Source organism: Prionailurus bengalensis, chromosome D1, assembly GCF_016509475.1.
Source record: "Prionailurus bengalensis isolate Pbe53 chromosome D1, Fcat_Pben_1.1_paternal_pri, whole genome shotgun sequence".
NCBI lineage: Eukaryota > Metazoa > Chordata > Mammalia > Carnivora > Felidae > Prionailurus > Prionailurus bengalensis.
In genome coordinates, this window is record NC_057346.1 from 92,579,654 (window position 1) to 92,601,484 (window position 21,831).

A 21,831-nucleotide genomic window follows, 5' to 3' on the forward strand; every position below is an offset into this window, starting at 1 on the left:
TCCTAGTACCTGACTGCAGACCCTGGGAAGAACTTTCTGTAGTCGAAATCTGAGAGATAGCCTGTATTCCTGTTTTTTTTCTTTGTTTGTTTTTATGATTAATTATTTTCACGTGAGCTTCTATTACTTGTAACTAAAATAATCTTTGCTAAAAAAAGTGGTGTATTCAATACAGAAATGTCGATTCATACTATTGACAATGTGCTAACACTTTTTGGCTAGCATGCAAAATCAAGGACTGGAGTTATTGTGAGAATATGGATGGCATTTGTCAAGAACTTTCTCTAATATGTCTGCTTCACTTTGAGGTAATATATATTTTTTGAACATTCTGTCATCACCTCTAATTGTTACTTTTAAAAAGTGATGTGAAGCATAATGTGATTACAGAGTCCACAACCCTTTTATGGAAATATGTCACTTTAGTTTTCCAGGGAATGATGCCTACTCAAAGCAAAGATAATTCTTAAAAAAAAAAAAGATGGAGAAAATCAGAAACATTAGAAGCCCATTTAAAATGAAAGGGAGTGGCAAAAGAGCACATTATTTTCCTTACCCACAGGATATTTCAAGCCTTTTATGTTTACAACCATGTTGGATTAAGATTTGAAAAAGAAGGATATAATTAAAAATGTGATGGGGGGAGTAGCTGGGGCTCAGTTGGTTAAGCATCTGAATCTTGATTTTGGCTCAGGTCATGATCTTGCAGTTCGTGGGATCAAGCCCCATGTCAGGATCTGTGCTGACGGCAAGGAGCCTGCTTGGGATTCTCTCTCTCCCTCTCTTTACCTCTCCCCCACCGTCAGTCTGTCTCTTTCTCTCTCAAAAACAAATAACAAATGTGATAAGGAAGGCACGTTAAAATAGCTAATAAATGTATTAAAATAAGACAGTAAAGTTAAAAATTAACCATCCAGGCATTCATCTTCTAAAGAAGTGAAAAGAAAAGCATATTACATCTAATGAGAGTAATTGTAAAAATGATAACAGATCAACTCTAAAAGTTCTATGTAAAGTATGCACCATTAAAGAAAAATGAAGACATTTTACATAAATTGACAAAAGATTGGGGGGAGGGATATACTGTAAATTGAGACATGAAAACTAACAAATTACAGAAAAATATGTCTGCAATTATTTCCTCATATAAAATAAAACACACACACACACACACACACACACACACACACCACTCATCAGGATGGAATCACACATAGATACAGGTATAAGTGTCTCTTTTATATATATTTAAATTAATAAAATAATATCATGTATCTTTATATCAATAAATATCTAGTTAAAATGGACAAGGTACTAAGACAATCTATATTTTTAAGTGACTTACTATCTAATAGAAAAATAATAGATTAATAGCAATTTAAAAACTTGAAAATGTAATCATAGATTCAAAATTTTCCAAAAGGAAAATTCTAGCAAACCTTCAAAGGATTCCTTTTTTGCTAAATTATTTCAGAATATGGGGGTAGGGGTAGGGTAGGAATTCAAGCTAACCAACTATTTATATAATAACAAATAATACAGTATCATAAAAAAATTAAAAGAAACTGAACTCAAGTACTAATTTAGATACAAAAAATTCTAAATAATTACCAATTGAACCTAGCTGTATATTAAAATAATGATTTTAAAACACTTTTCTCATACATATTAGGGTGGCCCAACATTAAAAGAGCTACTAGTAATATTTCACTAATTTAAGAAATTAAAAAGACAACTTATGATAACATTGATAGATGTTATAGATAAAAAATAGATAAAATATCAGTAACCATTCTTGATTGAAATAAATAACTCTTAGTCAAGTATCCATAAAATGTCTTTGCCTTAAACTTGATACTGTTAAGTATAATTTTCAAAGAGGTAAAAATCATGACTCTCAGATACATATAAAATAAACACCCATCAAAACTCTGTTTATCATATAATGAAGGAACAAGTAAGATATGGCCAGTTGGGAAAGAATTACAGATTAGGTGTATATAAGCAATGCTAGAAAAAGATTTCTGGGTTGCATATAAAACTTCTTTATGTCTATCAGGACCATAAACCTTTGGGGTTATCTCTTCTACCAGAGAGAAATTATTTGCATCTTTATTGTTAACATGGTATCTGGGACTTCTAATGAATAAACTATGAAGTAATTTAAGGACATCTCTCTACATAGTCATTGGGTGACAGTTGCCCCCCTATGGCATTGAAAAGATTTGATGCTCACCTTTATGCCTTATATACTTGAAACCCCAGAAATTATCATGATTATTTGTGACACTTTAAAAACTTTCCAACTGATGTCAAGATTGTTGTTTTTCTACTATGATTTACTCTTACTCTGGAACACCATATTTTAAATCCCATGATGGTTGAGTCAGTGTTAGTTTTATTTACCTGTTTATACCTAATGCCTAGGACAATGGCAAATACATTGTTAGGACTCATTATGTTTATATTAATAGACTATATGTTCCCTAAGGAAAAAGACCAGAGCTATTTAATCTGCCAATGAATACACAACATTAGGGTTGCTCTTTGCATAGAGCTGAGTATTCCATAAATAAGTTGAAGGAATTAATCAATTTAAAAAAGAATGAATTTTATCATTAATGCATTAAGAACTGTCCTACATAGAGAGTAGATTAAATAATTAGTCCAAAGCAATAATTAAGTTTAAGAAAAAAATTCAGAGGTGGGGAAGAAGGAGATGAGAAAAGATAAATCTGAGAAATAAGCTGTCATACACTCATGTAGCAAGGAATGCAAGTAAACTGTCCCAGAAAGGAAAAGACCAAACCATGATCCAGGCAGGCTGACAAAAGAACTCCCCTTCTTAAAAGTATTTAATTTCATGGAAGAAAAACAAACAAAAAAAGTCATAGAAGTATATATATATATACATATACATACATACACACACACACACATACACACACACACACACACACACACACACACACACATATATATCCCCCAAACCTTGTATATTTCACTTAGCAAAACAAAATCCTTCAATTAGACCCACCTTCCTTATACCCATCCCTCTTTAGATGTGTTATCTATCATCTGTTTCCAGCATATAGATAAAAACAGAAAACAATTTATTCCTTTCCTCCACTGTCCTTTCAAATTCAAATTACAGGCTCATTCTTCCTTATGTCTTGAATAAAAACCTTAACTTTTGGCATATATTTGAATACTAAAAATTCCTCCGAAATAACTTAGATCCTCGAAACATTTTCAGTCCTACAATTAAAAATAAACATCCAAAACATGATTCTTGTCATTTTCACTGGCTTTGTTCTGCTTTAAGCAGAGAGGACTATGTTGAAGTAGAGAAGTCTGGGTCCAACCTCACTAGGCTGTTTCTGGTCCCTTCAGATCTACAGCAGTGGAAGGGAGAAGAGGAAAGAGAGCATGTGATAATTACCATGGTGATTTGACATTATTACTTTTAGATTGGAAGGTGTTCCTTCTCTATCGGTTGCTTTTCTGAGCTCTTTGGGAAAAATAATTCCTCAGTCACTGGAAGTCACTTATTTGTAAAGTCTTTAATACAAGCTGTGCCTAATCTGGCTGACTTCTTAAGACCTGTCCCCTCCCCAAACCCAATCCAGACTACACTTTTGAGCATAGTCTATCTGGAAAAGATCTAATCAAAACCCTGCTATGAATGATTCTATTATGACTCCTTAGTAACTCATTTTCTTTCGTCTTAAAATTGCTGATTTCCTTCTTGTGGTGACCTTTCCTCACTTGACTAGTGGCTGTGCTCTAAGTATGACTGTCATATATGCTCTTCTCAGGAGTGGGTCAATTGCCCGTCCCTCTGACTCTTCATATTCAGGAGACAAATACTAATTATTCCAATGACAGACTCTGAAAATGCCATCAATGAAACCTGAGCTTTGAGGAAAGAAAATGTCTCCCCATGGTGGAATTAAAATTCTAAGTAAATCTTTATCCAAACCAAATTGTCGTTCCTGACTTCTTTAACTCCATCGGTCTATAATCAAGAGATTATTGTTATGATAAATCAGCGTTTCACAGCATCCACACTACTGACATTTTGGGCTGAATAATTTTTTATGGTGGTCTGTCAAGTGCGTTACAGAATGTTGAACACATCTCCAGCCTCTACCCACCAGATGCCAGTAGCACCTTTCCCCAGCGACCCCAATCCTTACCACCTGAACTGTCTATAGATATGGCCAACGTCACTTAACTAGCAAAATTGACCTTAGTTGAAAACCACTGGCCCAAAAGACTACTTGAAAATCACCTGCTTTACAAGTCTTATATTGGAGGTTTTGTACCTGATTTAGGATGTGGGTTATATGCCACTGAATGTTGTGATGTTTTGTCTTCATTAAAGGCAAACTGCAAGAGTCCCATCTTAACATCCTCTGGCACCTGAAATTAGATTTGTTCATCAACTCCTATTTCCAGTGATGTCTTAGCAGCCCAGTGATTTGTAGTGCTCCCTAAAGATTGTTGCCCTGAGCGACTGCCTGTTGGCTTGTACCTTCATGCTCCTTCCTTAGCCATTAACCATTGGCCACACACACCTGACTTCAGAAGTAGAGCTGTACTGATGCCCTTGTTCAGTTTAGAAGGAATAGTATTTCTTTGAAGCTGAAATTTTTAAATGGCCCTGCAATGTGGGCCATCTCCAGGGAGAATAAGCCCTTTTGCACTCACACATAACACCCTACAATCGAGGATCTACCTTATAATACACTTACATCTTACCAGTCATACATGAAAACATAACTGTGGCATGAGCAAAACAAATGTGAGAACATCCAGAGATAAATCTTCCCATACCTGTACTGTAGTATAAACTTGTATTTTAGAATATTACAGTAGGGTTCAGAAGAGAGTGATTTGGGAAGGGGAGTAGAGGAGAAATGTGATTATATTATAGTGTAACAGGACTAATATATATTTCTACATACCTTATTCTCTAAGGATATTGCAGATATCTAAAATGCATATGCATTTTATTTTAAATTATTGAAAAATATGATATTGATTGTGGGGATTCATTAGTGTTTGAGTTTGAGCTATCAAAGCCATGGCTGAGTAAGGAAAATGGCTCATTAAAAGGCTTACCTAAGTGAAACTAATGCTGTATTTTAACATATTTAAAAGACAGCTCTTATTATACATTTTTTATAAAAGTTGTTTTCAAATTTTGTATTAATTTCTATTTTAATGGAGCCCAATCATATCTGTTGATCTGAATCCTCATCTGTTGATTTAAATCATAAATTAATGCAAAATCATGCGTTTTACAACTATAAGGTGAACATATGTCAAAGATGTTAACATGATGATGAATGTGGGAACCATTAAAACCATTTCAGAAGAAAATCACAAGAAGCATGCATACATAGGAAATAAATTCTAAAATGAATTTGCAAATAGATATTTAAAAAAAAGGCTGTCCACAGGGCAATAATCAGTGTATTCCACTAGGAACAATTAATTTCCATTTTATGGACAAAAATGATCTGTATTAATATTTTTCTGTACCTTAAAAAAATTTAAAATCTCTCAAAGCCAATAAAAGATGTAGATAACGTGAATGGTCAATGTAAACAATATACCCATTAGCTTTTTTGTCACATTTTAGGGTCTTTCAATATTAGCCCTAACATGTTCTAAAACCAAAAACTGTATCCAGAGTTTTATATTGGTAATTTAGTAAATATCCCAAATTTTTGCATTGATAATTATTTAAATACAAGAAGTGGAGTTCATTTAATCTCATTGTCCTCATGGAAATATTATACTCAATTTTTTTGTATAAATTTCAGTAGATTATTATGTCAATAGTTTGTTAAGGGAAGCCATGCTACAACATTATGGCAAGCTGTTTGCCACTTGTAAGTGTAATCATTAAAAAAATTCTAATGAAAGTGTATTATTAAGAATTTTTTAAATGGCATAATTAAGAAATACAAGAATCAGTTCTTGGGGAGCTTGGGTGGCTCAGTCAGTTAAGTGCCCATTTTTGGCTCATGTCATGACCTCACAGTTTGTGAGTTCAAGTCCCACATCAGGCTGTGTGCTGACAAACCAGAGCTTGGAGCCTGCCTCAGATTCTGTGTCTCCCTCTCTGCACCTCCCAGCTTGGGCTCTGTGTCTCTCTCTCTCTCTCTCAAAAATAAATAAACATTAAAAATAAAAAAGCATCAGTTCTTTACACTAGTGATAATATAGGAAGATTTCTTTTAAATGAAATGGGCTAACAAATTTCATTTTCACATGGAAATTTTGAATATTTTAAATACTATAATATGTTATTTAGCATATTAAATATTGAATATTTCATTAAATAGACAATAAATATAAGCAACTATATTAAACTGACATGATTTGATGCCATATACCCATGGGGGTGTATGAGTTTCCTGAAGAGAACAGAAATCTGATGCAAAACTGGAAGAGAACAGAAATCTGATGCAAAAGATTTCGGCTCTCTCCAGGAAACACTCCAAATTGTCTAAATATTAACAGCACTTCGAAAAAGTGGCTTAACATTTCACAATGAAGAAGGCAATGGTGTCAAATCCTTGGGTCGGAGGTTAAAAAAAAAACAATAGCAAAACAAATTTAGAATTGAGATTAGCCAAAAATAAAATTTGTGTGGCTGCACTCCCTGTCAAGATCACTGCTGCACAGGTTGTACCGCAAAATGTGCAATGAGGGTACCCCCTAGTGGTCAGATGCTAAAGCAACTTTTTTAAATGACTGTCATCAATGTACACAAATACGAAAATAGGAATTTAAGAGAACACTGCCAAAATAGAGGCAATACACAGTTTTAAAGGGTAAAGAGGCTAAAAAAGGAGAAAAGCCTCCCCAATGCTTCCATTCCCCAAGCAGTTCCTACTAGCTAGGTGCACAGATGTGGCTCCAAAGGAGAGGGGGCGGGGGTGAAGAAAAAGAGTTAGTTTCTCCCAGTGATCACATTTATTACATACTAATACTTTACCTTTTGTTTCCTCAGATTTAGGCAGTATTTAATTCGTGGTGTGAATCCTTCAGATTAAAACAAACCAAAAAATATCTTTATGTATGAAGTACTATTGTATACCTCATTTCATGCTAGATCTAGTGTATTTTTTCCTGCTCTAAATTTGTTGTAGAGTCTTGTGAAGTTCTTTTCTGTTCCTCTCTTCAGCATTAATATGGCCATTAAGAATCTTCTTCCCACATATAACTCACTTTCTTAGATAGACTCTGCAGAGAGAAAAGAAATGCCCACAACTCCACCTGGGGTTTCAATGCTGTTAAATGTTAAACAGACACTGTCCTGTATATTGGTTATCTTCAAATGTATGGTACCTCCACATTTTCCCTAGAAAGCATAAAAATTGCTTTTGGTGACTTATATGTGCAGTGTGTTTTATATGTAATATATAAAGACATAAATAGATCACATACACAACACTCTATGTTACATATAAATGCCATTTGCTTTCTCTCATCTCAAAGTCCTCAAAATTGATAGTTTACAGATATGTCTGGTGTTGTCCATTTTGTTTCCCTAATTTAAATTGGTACTTGAACCAGTAGCTAGGGCAAAACAAACAAAGTGTACCTTTTTGAATGAATTATAAATTTTCTTTCTGTCTAAACTGTCAATGAGGAATTATGATTCTATCAAAGTCAAAGTTTAAACTTTTTTTTACAGACATTCAAAAATAATATAGTCTGTTTCCACATATTAATTAATAAATTAAGCATAATTATCTTTATTCTGAACATAATTGCCTTTGAATAATAGACTACATGATTCACAGTATTTTACTGGAGGATAAATGAGGTACTCTCCAAAGAGCCTAGCAGAGTGGCAAACACTTAATAAATAGTAACTATATAATATTTTTCTTCAGATGCTTTTAGGTATGTTTTCTTTAATCACCTCTTTATAATCGGTCACATCAGAGAAAGGAGAGTGCAACAGATAGAAAGTTTTATTGGGGAAAAAAAAAGAGATCTTTTGAAACTGTGACCAAAATATCTTGCTTTTGTACATTTTACAAAGACCCTTGACCATGAAAACTCATTTTTTAGGGAAATACTTAGGGAGTATATGAGTGAGCGTTCCCTAGAGTATCAGTCTCATTCCATTAATTATAAATACACACCTAGTGGTCTTGTTTATTAGAAGGAAACTTGGCATATGTTTCTTTATTATTTCATGCAAGCTGCTGAACTATACAAGTTATGAAAGCAAGTTTTGTTACTGTGCCCTTGAAAATACTTGGATAGAGATAGCAACAAAAGAAAGTAGAATTAATACCATGAATACCATATTTTATTATCTGTTGCACAACTGATAGACAGTTGGTGTAGGTCACCATTGCTAACCTTTTTTGCCTTACATGTATTTGCGATCAAATAAAAGGTCACTGAGTAAAGATAATTTTAACAAAATCTCAGAATAATTATCCACTTTTTTTGTTACAAATATTTTTGTATTACAAACTTTCCTATGGGATGCGCAGTCAAAACATAAGAAAAAATTTGTCTGAAGTCATCCTACAGGAAGGCTGTTGAAATTTTTTCCCCATAAAAGTCATATTCAAAAGGCTTGTCCCTGAGCATTTCATCTAATTAATAAAATAAAGATAGCTTTATCATATTTTAGTACTTTTCCAATAAATACTTGAAATATAAATAATGTATAATCTTTCTGTTTGACATTTGAAGTTTCAAGTTCTTCAATATTTTCAGATCTTCAAACATAGCTTACATGTTTGCTACTTTGTGAATGGTCATTTTTTAAACATGAAAGAGAGCTAGTCAATTAATGTTACTCTGCACTCATGTAACCAAAACACTTGTTTCTCCCTTCACCCTACTGTGGCATCCAAAAATAGGCATATTTTGGCATATTTCTTTTTCAAAATCAATGAACTTCAATATTGAATGAAATGCTTTTATTTTGCATTACAGTATTTAAAATGCAAGGCACATGGTTAAGTATTTTTTTTCTCCAATATAATTATGCTATTTGATTCTAAAGTACAGATTTTCTCTCAGGTCTCATGAAACATGCAGTAATGAAAACCAGTGCTTGATGGTAAATGACACATTGCATCCTGAAAACAGGTAATTAAAAAAAAATTGATTTTAACAAAAATGTGAGTCACCGATCGAGCATTGTGAAGGACCGTCAGTGTTTAATGCCACACACTTTACACCCATCCCAATATGGCTACGAGGTAGATAGAAATGATCTCATTTTAATAAATCTCACTTCTAGCCTTCAGAATCAGGATAAACACTTAACCTATGCAATGGTCAAAATAGAAGATATAACAAGTTTGGAGAGCAAAAGCAATTTTGGTTTGCAATACCAATAATATGTAGAATGGCAACTTGTCTTCTAAAATAAAATATACCATCACCTAAAATCATGAAGAAACGCTTAGAACATATATGACATGAGAAAAAAAAGTTTATCTTGCATGACATACACAAAAATATTGCACACACAGGAAAGTTACACTTTAATATTTGAATAAATAATCATACCAAAACTGTAAACACTGTTTACTCCTTATTTTCTATAATTCTTCATCCAAAAAGAGTTTGTAGAATTTACTTTGTACATGCGTATGTATTTTGTGTATGTGTTTAGAGAGTGCCATTGTTGTTTTGTTGTGTTTTATTTTCTTAATAGGAATTTATATTATGTTGTTCAATATGCTCTTCAAACTATACCCCCAACAGTAACTGTGAAATGATCTTGTAGAGCTGCGTTGTCTAACCTAAAAAACGTTGTTCCATGCGATTATTTCAGAATATAAATTATATATATTTCTTACATTAATTTTATGTATACTACAATTTTATAATTTTTTACTGCACAAAATTGTTATAATAGAAACTTTGTTCATTCTTTTTGTTTTTAAGCAATATGTTTTTTTCTTTTGGTGTTAATTTTTGTTTGTTTGTTTTAAGGTTCTAAACTTTCAGAGAGCTCTGCTTTGGTATAAAACTAAGAAAAAATTAATTTATATTTGATTTCTGGATGTAGAACTACCATGCACACCTCTCCGGAAACATTTGCCAAGAGACTAATTTATAATATTCAAAATTATGATTCTTTATTTTAAAACTATTGTTTAAGAGTTATGACTCTTTGGTCTTATCCTTCTGGTCATGTTTGTGTAGCTTGTGAAAACTGGGGTTGTCTAAAGATTTGCTAACAAGAGTCAGGAAACATGGGGCCAGGGTGCTGTAACCTCTCTCTCCTTTTCCCTCATGAGATGTCTCTGGTGCATGAACTCCTTTGTGCTGAGCCTTTAAACAAAGCTTATCTAACAGCTATTCCTGAATCTCAAATGGCAAGGGAGCTAAGATCTATTGATTATCTTTATTTCAAACTCTGTGCCTTTATTAAATGAATTTTCCCTGACATATGGTTTCATGTTCTGCTGGACTAGGTTTCCAATAGATAGATGTAAAGCTGGAGCACAGATTTCTATATACTTGTTTTCTAATAAAATAAGTGCTTTATTGGAAATCCCGACAGTGGAAATGCTTAATTAAAATCTGGGGTAGGGGCACCTGGGTGGCTCAGTCGGTTGAGCATCCAACTTCAGCTCAGGTCATGATCTCGCAGTTGAGGAGTTCAAGCCCCACGTAGGGCTCTGTGATGACAGCTCAGAGCCTGGAGCCTGCTTCCGATTTTGTGTCTCCCTCTCTCTCTGCCTCTCCCCCACTCATGCTTTGTCTCTCTCTGTCTCAAAAATAAAGATAAACATTAAAATTTTTTTTTTTAATCTGGGGTAAAATTTGAAGGTATAAACAGGCTGTTGACATGGTGATCAGTTTGCCTCTTTTCACTCTGTACCCTTTACAGTTTGGGTTTCATGTTCTTCCTCACCTGGAAATTTGCTTCAGTAACTTCACATATTCGAATGAGCAGCATAAATCCAATCCCCAAAGCATTGTCGAGTAAGTGATTCCTTGAGAATATGGAAGCAAGTATAATGTTACAACCCACAGCACAAAAATAAACCAAAGTTCTGCCACATGTACCTCTGTTTTCTCCCCCCACCTCCTTGGATTCTTCTATCTCTGTTTCAAAGGATCTCCCACTCCTGTCCCCAAACTCCCTCTATCCTGGATCTCTGTGCAACTTGTTCAGTCTCCCTCAGCATCCAGTATCTCTTTTTTTTCCCCCTTCATCCTTTTTCTTACGTACAATAATTCAGTCCTGCCAAAATCCCTCCAATTTGCATACTTACACCCTCACTTAGAGAAATTGGGATCTTCAGAAGATATCATTTGTTTAGAGGTAAAATGAATTCTAACAATGTGTGGGCATTTGCACTTGCACACATTCTTTGATCTGTAGCATCCCAATCGTCATGTTTATAAAGAGCTGTCATGCTCTGGAAAGCAATATTTTCTTGCTAGTATTTATCAGTGTGTACTGAGGCGAATCCTCCATGCAAAGACAGAAGTTAACATCACATCACGCATCTATCCTGAAAGCAGTTGTATCCCATGGTTTGGACCTTCCTATATAACCTCTTAAAGTTTTGTGATTGGTCTTCTTTCCTATATAGACTCTGGTCCCTTCTTTTTCTTTTATGTCTGACAGTACAGAAGCTGATTCTCATTCTTTATCCACCACCTATCTTTTTGGATTGCTGAACGTCAACTTTTTCTATAATGCTTGGTTACATTTTACTCTTTCAATGGACCCAGACTTTAGTTTGCTGGCTCAGATAATGCATTTCAGCCCGTTTCAACAGTTTGAGCTGACAGGTTAGCTCAAAAGACCAGAGAAATACACTAGCTCACGTGCTAAGAAATATTTATCTAAAGATTAAAAAATTTTAACTATGTTTAGCCTTCTAAAATAACAAATGCCCAAGTCATATATGGTTTGACTTCTTACCACTAAGACACAGTATCTCACTTTTATTTCCTGGGTCATAGTTTTCTCATCTTGAAACTACATTAGTGAGCTAAATAATCTTTGATGTATCTTCCATCTATAAAATGTGACTTTTCATTGCACAAGTCTGTGTTTAACTCCATATATCTAAGCTATCTAGGCCTAGACTGTTTTGGGGGGGTTGTTGTTGTTGTTGTTGTTGTTGTTTGTTTTGTGTGTGTCTGTATGTGACATAAAAGACTGACATTTTTCTTTATGCAGCTTTCAGGTTCAAGGGAAAAGAGAGGGTGGAAGGAGAGACAGACAGAGACAGAGATTTCCAATTTCTCTGTGATAAGCTTTTCCTGGCCAGAATGAAGCTGTTTCATGATTTTCTACGTGTCTATACCTGTCCAACTCCATGCTTTTTGAAGTCAGTATCTCTATTTCATAATAGAATCAATTCTTTCACTAGGAACCATCAACTTCCTATTTGTTCCATATCGTCTACAAAGACCAAATTTCTTAATGAATGAAGGCTTCTATTTTTGTAGAATATTCAAAACACCACAGAGGAGAAAATATCCATTGGCTTTTAAAACAAACTTTTTTTTTTTTCTCATACTATCAGATATTACTGTTTGGTTGTTATTTTTTTTTAAGCTTATATTCATGAAGACCTCAAGTAAATGACATTTAGGTGAAAGCAGAGCTCTTCATTCTTCCTGCTATGCCCTGTGCATCTTCACCTCTTCTTAAATTGTAAACCTAGGGTCTCTTTCGCTGTTTTTATTCCATCCAACTATCTTTTGCCCACACCTGTCACTTCTAGCTTCATGTCACCTGCAACACTCTGCCCCTTCTCCAGAACCCCTACTGTGGCTGTCTTTGGTGTGCCCAGCTCAGTATTCATACATCACTGTCATTCAGATTTCATGTTGATGACACTGACAGTGATTGCTTCCTGTATATAAATAGAAAAAAGGAAGAGCCTATAACAAAACAATGCTTCTCTAAAGGCTATAGCCAATAATTGAAATCCAGTCGCATCGCAGCTGGGTAATTCTAGAATTTCAAACAGAGGCCTCTTCACTGATAGCTTTTTGCGAGGCTGATCTGTCTGACACTGTTATTTCCCAGAAGTTTACCTGTCTGACACACTGTGTAGACTTATTCTTCAGCAAGTGTGCACTTCTGTGCTTGGACTGGGGGGGAAAGAATTAAACTTGCTGCAAATAGCATTTATTTATTTATTTGACAGCTGTTACAAAGATAAGGTCATGCCTGTGTAGCTGTGCTTCAATTAATGAAACCTGATTACACATGTGAATTAGGGGATCAGCTTTTGCATTATGGAAGGGATTATTCATATCACAAAAGAATTCACTGCAGGGTTCTATTAAAAAGTGACTACTGCTTTTAAAATCAGGCACTCTAAGATCACATAGATTGAGGTCCCCCCACACTACTTTTGTTCCAACTATATTTTATTAGCTATATACACAACAGACATCTATCTATTTATCTATCTACATATATATGTATATATCTATATATATCTGTGTATATATCTATGTGTATATCTGTATTATAGATATACGTCTGTTGTGCATACATATGTGTGTGTCTGTATATATACAGTGTTGTGTATACGTGTGTGTGTGTGTGTGTGACACACACATATGTATGCATAACAGATGTATATATATACATACACACACACACTCACACACACACACACGGATACACAACACTGTATATATACAGACACACACATATGTATGCACAACAGATGTATATATATATATATATACATACAGACACACACACACACACACACGGATACACAACACTGTATATATACAGACACACACATATGACACACACATATGTATGCACAACAGATGTGTATATATATATATATATATATGTATATATATACATACAGACACACACACACTCACACACACACACACGGATACACAACACTGTATATATACAGACACACACATATGACACACACATATGTATGCACAACAGATGTATATATATATACATACAGACACACACACACTCACACATATACACATGTATATATATATATATATATACACGTGTGTATATATATATATATATATATATATATATATATATATACAGACAGACACACACATAGACACACACACAGGTATATATACAAGTATAACTCAGAGACATAGCAGGTTTGGTTTCAGACCACAAAGTAAATATTGCAATAGAGTCAAATGAATTTTCAGTTTCCCAGGGCATATAAAAGTTATGTTTACACTATGCTGTAGTCTATTAAGTATGCCATTGCATTATGCCTAAAAAACAATGTACGTACGTCAACTAAAAATACTTACTTGCGAAAAAGTGCTTACCATCATCTGAGCTCTCAGCAAATCTTAAACATTTTGCTGGTGGAGGGTGCTGCCTCGATGTTGATGACTGCTGACTATTCAGGATGCTGGCTGCTGAAGGCTGTGGTGGCAATTTTTAAAATAAGACAACAGTGAAATTTGCTGTATTGACCGACTCTTTGTTTTGTGAATGATTTCTCTGTAGCACGTGATGCTGTTTGATAGCATTTTACCTACAGTAGAACTTCTTCCAAAATTGGAGCCGATCCTCTCAAACCCTGCCAAATGCTTTACCAACTAAGTTTATGTGATATTCTAAATCCTTTGTTGTCATTTCAACAATCTTCACAGCATCTTCCCCAGGCGTGGATTCCAACTCTAGAAATCACTTTTTTGGCTCTTCCATGATAAACGACACTTCATCCATTTAAGTTTGATCAAGAGATTGCAGCAATTTAGTAATATCATCAGGCACCACTTCAAATTCTAGTTCTCTTGCTGTTTCCACCACATCTGTAATCACTTTCTCCACTGAAGGTTTAAAACCCTCAAAGTCATCCTTGAAGTTTGGAATCAACTTCTTCCAAACTGTTCACTTTGAGTCTTTCCATGAATCACAAATGTTCTTAATGACACGCAGAATGGTGAATCCTTTCCAGAAGATTTTTAATTTAAAGCCAAAATCACCCCTCGATCCATGGGCTGTAGAAAGGATGTTTTATTAGCAGCATTAAAACAACATTAATCTCAGTGTACATTTCCATCTGAGCTCTTAAGTGACCAGGTGCATTGTCAGCAGTCATATTTTGAAAAGAATCATTTTTTAATGTCTATTTATTTATTTTGACACACAGAGAGAGAGAGAGAGAGAAAGCATGGGAGTGGCAGACAAAGAAAGAGAGAGAATCCTAAGCAGACTGTCAGAGGAGATACTGTCAGTGGAGAGCCCGATGGAAGGCTTGATCCCACCAGCTATGAGATCATGACCTGAGCTGAAATCAAGAGTCAGATATTTAACTGAATGAGCCACCCACGCACTACAAGAATCAGTCTTCTGAACAGTAGATCTCAACCGTGGACTTAAAATATTCAGTAAGCCATATTGTAAACAGGTGCTCTGTCATCCAGGCTTTGTTGTTTCATTTATGGAGCACTGGCAGAATCGATTTAGCATAATTCTTAAAGGCACCCAAGATTTTCAGAATGGCATTGATCATTGGCTTCAACTGAAAGTCCCAGCTACACTAGTCCCTCATAAGAGAGTCAGCCTGTCCTTCCAAGCTTTGAAGCCAGGTATTGACTTCTCCTCTCTAGAGTCCTAGATGGCATCTGCTTCCAATAGGAGGCTATTTCACCTGCATTAAAATCTGTTGCTTAGTGGAGCCACCTTCACCAGTTATCTTAGCTAGATCTTCTGGAGAACTTGCTGTAGCTCCTACATCAGCACTTGCTGCTTCACCTTGCACTTTTATATTATGGAGATGGCTCTTTCCTTAAACTTCTTGAACCAATATCTTCTATCTTCAAACTTTTCTTCTGCAGCTTTCTTACCTCTTTCAGCCTTTATAGAATTGAAGACAGGGGCGCCTGGGTGGCTCAATTGGTTAAGTGTCCAACTTTCGGTATGGGCTAAGGTCATGATCTCATGATCATGAGGTCTAGCCCCGCATCCGGCTCCATGCGGAGTGTGGAGCCTGCTTGAGATTCTCTCTCTCCCTCTTTCTCTGGCCCTCCCTTGCTTACACACACACACACACACACACTCTCTCTCTCTCTCTCTCTCTCTCTCTCTCTCTTTCTCTCTCTCTCTCTCTCTCATTCTCTCTCAAAATAAATAAACAAACATTAAAAAAAAGAAGACAGTCAGGGGGGTTAGCCCAGTTTTTGCTCTGGATTAGGCATTGGTTTAAAGGAAATGTGTCTGGTTTGATCTTCTGTGCAGACCACTAAAACTTTGTCCATATCAGCAATAAAGCTGTTTCTCTTTCTTACCTTTCATGTGTTTACTGAAGTAGCACTTTGGATTTCTTTCAAGGACTTTTCTTCTGCATTCACATCTTGGCCACCTGCTGTAAGAAAGACTAGCTTTTGGCCTATCTTGGCTTTTGACATACCTTCCTCACTAAGCTTAATCATTTCTAGCTTTCAATTTAAAGTGAAAGATGTGAGTCTTCCTTTCACTTGGACACTTAGAGGACATTGTAGGGTTATTAATTGGCCTAATTTTCAATATTGTTTTGTCTCGGGAAATAGGGACGCCTGAGGAAAGGGTGAGAGATGAGAGAATGGCCAGTCAATGAAGCAGTCGGAACACACACGCATTTATCAATTAAATATGCTGTTGTATTGGGGCGTACTTCATCATGCCCCAAAACAATAATGATAGTAACATCAAAGATCATTGATCACAGATCACCATAACAAATATAATAGTAATTAAATAATTTGAAATATTACAAGAATTATCAAAATGTGACACAGAAACAAACACAAAGTAAGCAAATGCCAATAGACTTGCTTGAGGCAGGATTGCCACAAAAGTTTAATTTGTAAAACATACAATATCTGAAAAGCACAATAAAGCAAAGCACAATAAAACAAGGCATGCCTATATCTGCTTTCAGGAAGAAAGATGGGTATTATGTAGAGACAGATAATTTTATTATACCAAATGGTATATTGAAAGAACTCCATTTTCTCTTAATTTTCAAACCTTTTGTTGGAATATTAAGATTAATGAGAAATAATTTTTTGTTTGTATTAGCTTTTCTGTTCCTGGAAACCAAGAGGATACTTTGCATCAGGAACAAAGTGAAAGTGTGGGACAGAGTCAGATCTCTGAATTTTTTTTATTTATAAGAGCAGCTCAATTAAATTCCACATTCCAGGAAAGGAATTTTCAGGAGATCCTATATCTGAAAAAGTAGGAGAAAATTACAAAAATGTTCCAAGCTTCTGTGAATGAAAGACAGTTGTATAGTGACTTTTCAAGTTTGTTTTTTTGTTTGTTTGTTTTCACTATGCTCCTTGAACCTAGATTTCTTGGTTGAGTGTGGATTTCAAATAAACTCTTTAAAAACAACTTAGTTTTATGGAATTAGCTATACTTTATTTTAAATCTCAAGTCTATATACAATGCTTTCCTGGAAAAGAGATGGCTTTTTCTAAAGTTGTTTTGTCATTCTAGCAGATACATTCTCCAGATTGTTTCCAACAAAGACTTGGCTTTTTAACAAATTTAATTATCTAACAAATAGTAGTAAGGGGAGAGTGAAGCTTTATTGCATGATATTGATGCCTTTGAGTAAAATGAAAACACTGTAGGACTTGGAGTAGACTGTCTGGCTTATTGTGATAGCTCTGCTACTAGAAAAATGTGTCACCCTAGAAAGTCACCTTAAAATCTCTGTACTTTATTTTCCACGTGTGTTAAATTAGGGTTATACCAACACTGCACAGCTCACAGAAGGTGAAACAATCAGAAAACTGATTTCAAACCATTTGAAAGTACAAAAATAATTTCTCAGAAGTAGTCTGAAATGAGAAGAATTATTTTAATATCTATTTAAAGAGAAAGACATAAGCATCAATACATCTTAGATGTATAATAGGAAGATCTAAAATAATTTTGATTACCCCCATAACTGTGGGTCATCTTTGACATGTGGAGCTATTATTATCCTCTAAATAGACTATCAACAACTTGAAACTAAAAAACATAAGCCCCATATATTTCCACAACTGTCTAATATGTACTATAAATATGTATAAAAATTGATGGAGAGTAAGTTCATATAGGCATATTTTCTGGGTCTCATAATTTAATCACAAGCCACCTAAGACATAGGCTCTGGGAATTAAACACAAATTAAAGAAACCTACCTTGACAGAGAAGACAAACTCCCTCCCCCAAAACAAACAAAACAGCATTCCAGGGACAACAGATGGGATAGCTGATGAATTCATCTTTCTATAATTTTCTTCCATTGTTCCCTGTTTACTTACAAATTAAATGTCCTGATTGATGGGGTATGTTGTCCTTGAGATTAACCTCAACTGGTTAGAACATGTTGCCTGAAAAGCCTGAGATAAGAGTTTATGGCACCAAAAGAGCCAGATGGCTTTTCATTATTCCATAGCTTGAGTGAGTCAGAACAATACCATCAACTCTCAGGAAGCAGGTCGTATTAATGGCCTGCCAATGCTGATCAATCCATCTCCAAGGTATACAGGAATGACACAGCATGCAATTTTTCTCTGGTCCCCGCCCTACTCTTCTACTTTACATACATATTCACAGGCTTTCCTTGAGGCTGATCTTATTCTACTAACATTCCGAATAATTCCCCTTAGAGGATACAAGCCCTTTATATTTCTTATACCTTCACTAGTTTATACAGTTAATTGCCTTTTTTTTTATCAATGACATAATTTTAACTTATAGAATTCTTATGAGCCTACATAGATAACACATACATATGTGTGCGTATGTGTATATACACATATTAAAGCTTATATGTTTCTGTGTGTCTTGGTCCTTTATCTCTTTATATATATTTATTCTGAATATCATATATATGCATAATACATATCTATGTAATTTATATATGAATATATAACTAATTTTCTCTCTATGTATATTGACCATTATAACTTAAAATACATACATACATACATACATACTGTAGATAGATATAGATTTAGGATCACATATTCATCAATTAATAAAATATTTTGTGAGGGGCACCTGGGTGGCTCAGTCAAGCATCTGACTCTTGATTTCGACTTAGGTCATGATCTCATGATTTGTGAGTTCGAGCCCCACGGTGGGCTCGGTGCTGACAGTGCACAGCCTGCTAGCGATTTTCTCCCTTTCTCTCTTCCTCTCTCATGCTCATGCTCTCTCTCTTTCTCTGAAAATAAATAAATAAACTTTAAAAATTATTTTAAATATAATATTTTGCGAATTTTACATATTCAATATTTTAAATGTTTAAATATTTAAAATACTTAAATTTAAAATATTCATTTATATAAGTAAAACAAGTTTTTTAATGAAAATGTGTCTTACAATCTTATGACTCCAATTTTTCCTGCCATACAGATTAAGAAGTCTTTGCTTTTGATTAGGACATTCTTGATCCCGGTATCTTTGGTGAGGGGAAATATTCACTTAATATCTGTGTGTGCATGTGTATTAACATATAGAAAATATGGTCATTGGCTTTGCTATAGGCAGAAATTCACATGTATAAGAAAATATTCATTATGTTTTGGTAAAGAAAGCACTGATTTTCTTTTCTTTTCTTCCCCTATTGAACCAAGTAATTATTCTTCTCTGTGATTCACTTATCCATTAGAAATATAGTTATTAAGCATAATTCTCATGACAGATATTATGCTAGGATATCAAGATGATACCTATGTAAATAAGTTAGAAGTACTGGCTTCTTTTCTATTTCTATATGACCTTCTAGCTATTTGGGAGTGATCTGTCTTCTTGGTCATCTCTGGTCTTCTGAGAATGCATTTAGCCTAAAATGTTTCTTCAGACTTAGATTTTTGCTTCTTGTCTAACCTCATGTGCTGATTTCCTTTCACTATTTAGAGTTTTCCTTGAAATGTTTTATAGATGAACCATCATTATCTAGTTAAAACTTTGAGTTAAGTGTTACATACATTATGCTTTGTACTATATTGTAATTCTTCCTTATTGTTCTAAATGCACCGTGTGCTGGCAAAGATAAATCTGAACACGAGTTAAAGTAGTAAGGACAGAATTAGTCAGTAATATACAATTGCAATAGAGAAAAGAAGCCAGCATGAATAGAACTCAACTTTGATTAGTACAGAGGTAACTGAACATTTTAAAGGGCAAATGAGGGACTAGGGAGGAGGATTGGCAGGCGCTCAGAGTCAGGGAAGTAAAAAACTTTTTTTAAGTGAAAAGGGGTAGTTAGTCCATGTGAAACCCATCTGGGTTTGGTAACTGATACTTACCAAAGTTAGGCTCCTATCCTCCCACAGAGGTTGGGACACAGACCCTGTCTTCAGGTGTTGGCTAGAACCAACAACAAATTCGCTGGGTAGCCTTAAGTTTTCTCAGGCAGGCACTTTGAATGGGGGGGTGGGGGGAGGGGGATCATTCTAGAGATGGGGCCTTGAGCTGTTAGCAGCTATGTTAGTGTTCCTTCAAGTCTTTAGAGGTCAAGATTAAATTTTAGTCAAGAAGAGAGTTCAGAGGAGACTGGCTAGAGTTTGGTCAAGGAGGAGATCTTTGTCAGTATTCATGTAGAAAATTTAGAAAATGTAAAGAAAACAGTTAAAACTTACATGCAACCAAGCCCAGCTAACCAAATGTTACCATTTTTGTGTATTTTATAATTTTTTTTACTTATTTCCCATTTTTACATATTCTGTTTCAATGGACATAATATACTAGTCTGAGGATTCTAAAGGTGGAGGATGGCTAGTGCCCCAAGGTAGCAGGTTCCACAAATTGAGGGATTGTTTGGGGAGAGCTAACTGCATTTCTTCAGTAGCGTACTCAGTGTCATGAATCTTGAGGACCAAACGTAGAACCAGTGGCAAGCATGCTGCATGATGTCATTTAAAGAGAAGTTGTTTCATATGGCTTCTGCTACAAAACATGGGGCTTTTAAAAGAGATAGTTCACAAAGAGTGAGACACCAGAAGCCAGAGTGTAAGGAGAGAACAGAAGCAGACTGTTGAAGTAGAATCTGGGAATCAAAATCAAAGGGATCCATGAGGCATCCTCCACAGATACCAAGAATGTTCCCATGTAAGAGTGTTTCTTTATTAATTAGCCACAAAGCCAAAAGAATGCAAAGACAAGTAGACAAGGCAGGAGCGCTGCCTGGCTCACACTGCTTTCCTCCCCATACTTGGGAACCAGGGAGTTCTGGAGCAAATGACGTTAGTAAAATAAGGCCCTACTTGGAAGTCTGGCTCAGTGGTGCTATCTTTGAATAAGATATAAATAATAAATTAATAAGTTATAATAAATTAATAAATCAAAGTGATGATTTGTTAATTAAATTGACCCAGAGCTTTGTATTATTTATGAGTGACAAGAAAAAATATGGGGACCTGCCGGTGTTTTCAATCAGTGGCAGAGGGGAAATTTCCCCCTCTGAAAACATTGTTAAGTGATAGTGTGTGACAAAAAAGAAATGGCTTTCAGAATTGCATTGCAAAACTCAAGTTTCTGAAACATCTTCAAATAGTGGGGTACTCTAAGCCTTAAATGTAAAACAAGCTGATGGAAATTGATTTTAATGCAGTAACCGTTAGGATTCAAGTAAAAGGCTGTATTTTAATTGAGAGCATAATGGACCTTTAGCTGTGTAACTTAAAATATGTTTCCTGTGCTTAGATATCCCAATAATCCCTAAATGCCTGGGTACTCAATTCAGTTATTGTCAGGAATAGGAATGCCTTACGACAATAACTTTGGAGCAGTCTGGGTAACACATTAGGTCCCCGGTGTTTGTCTTTCTGTTG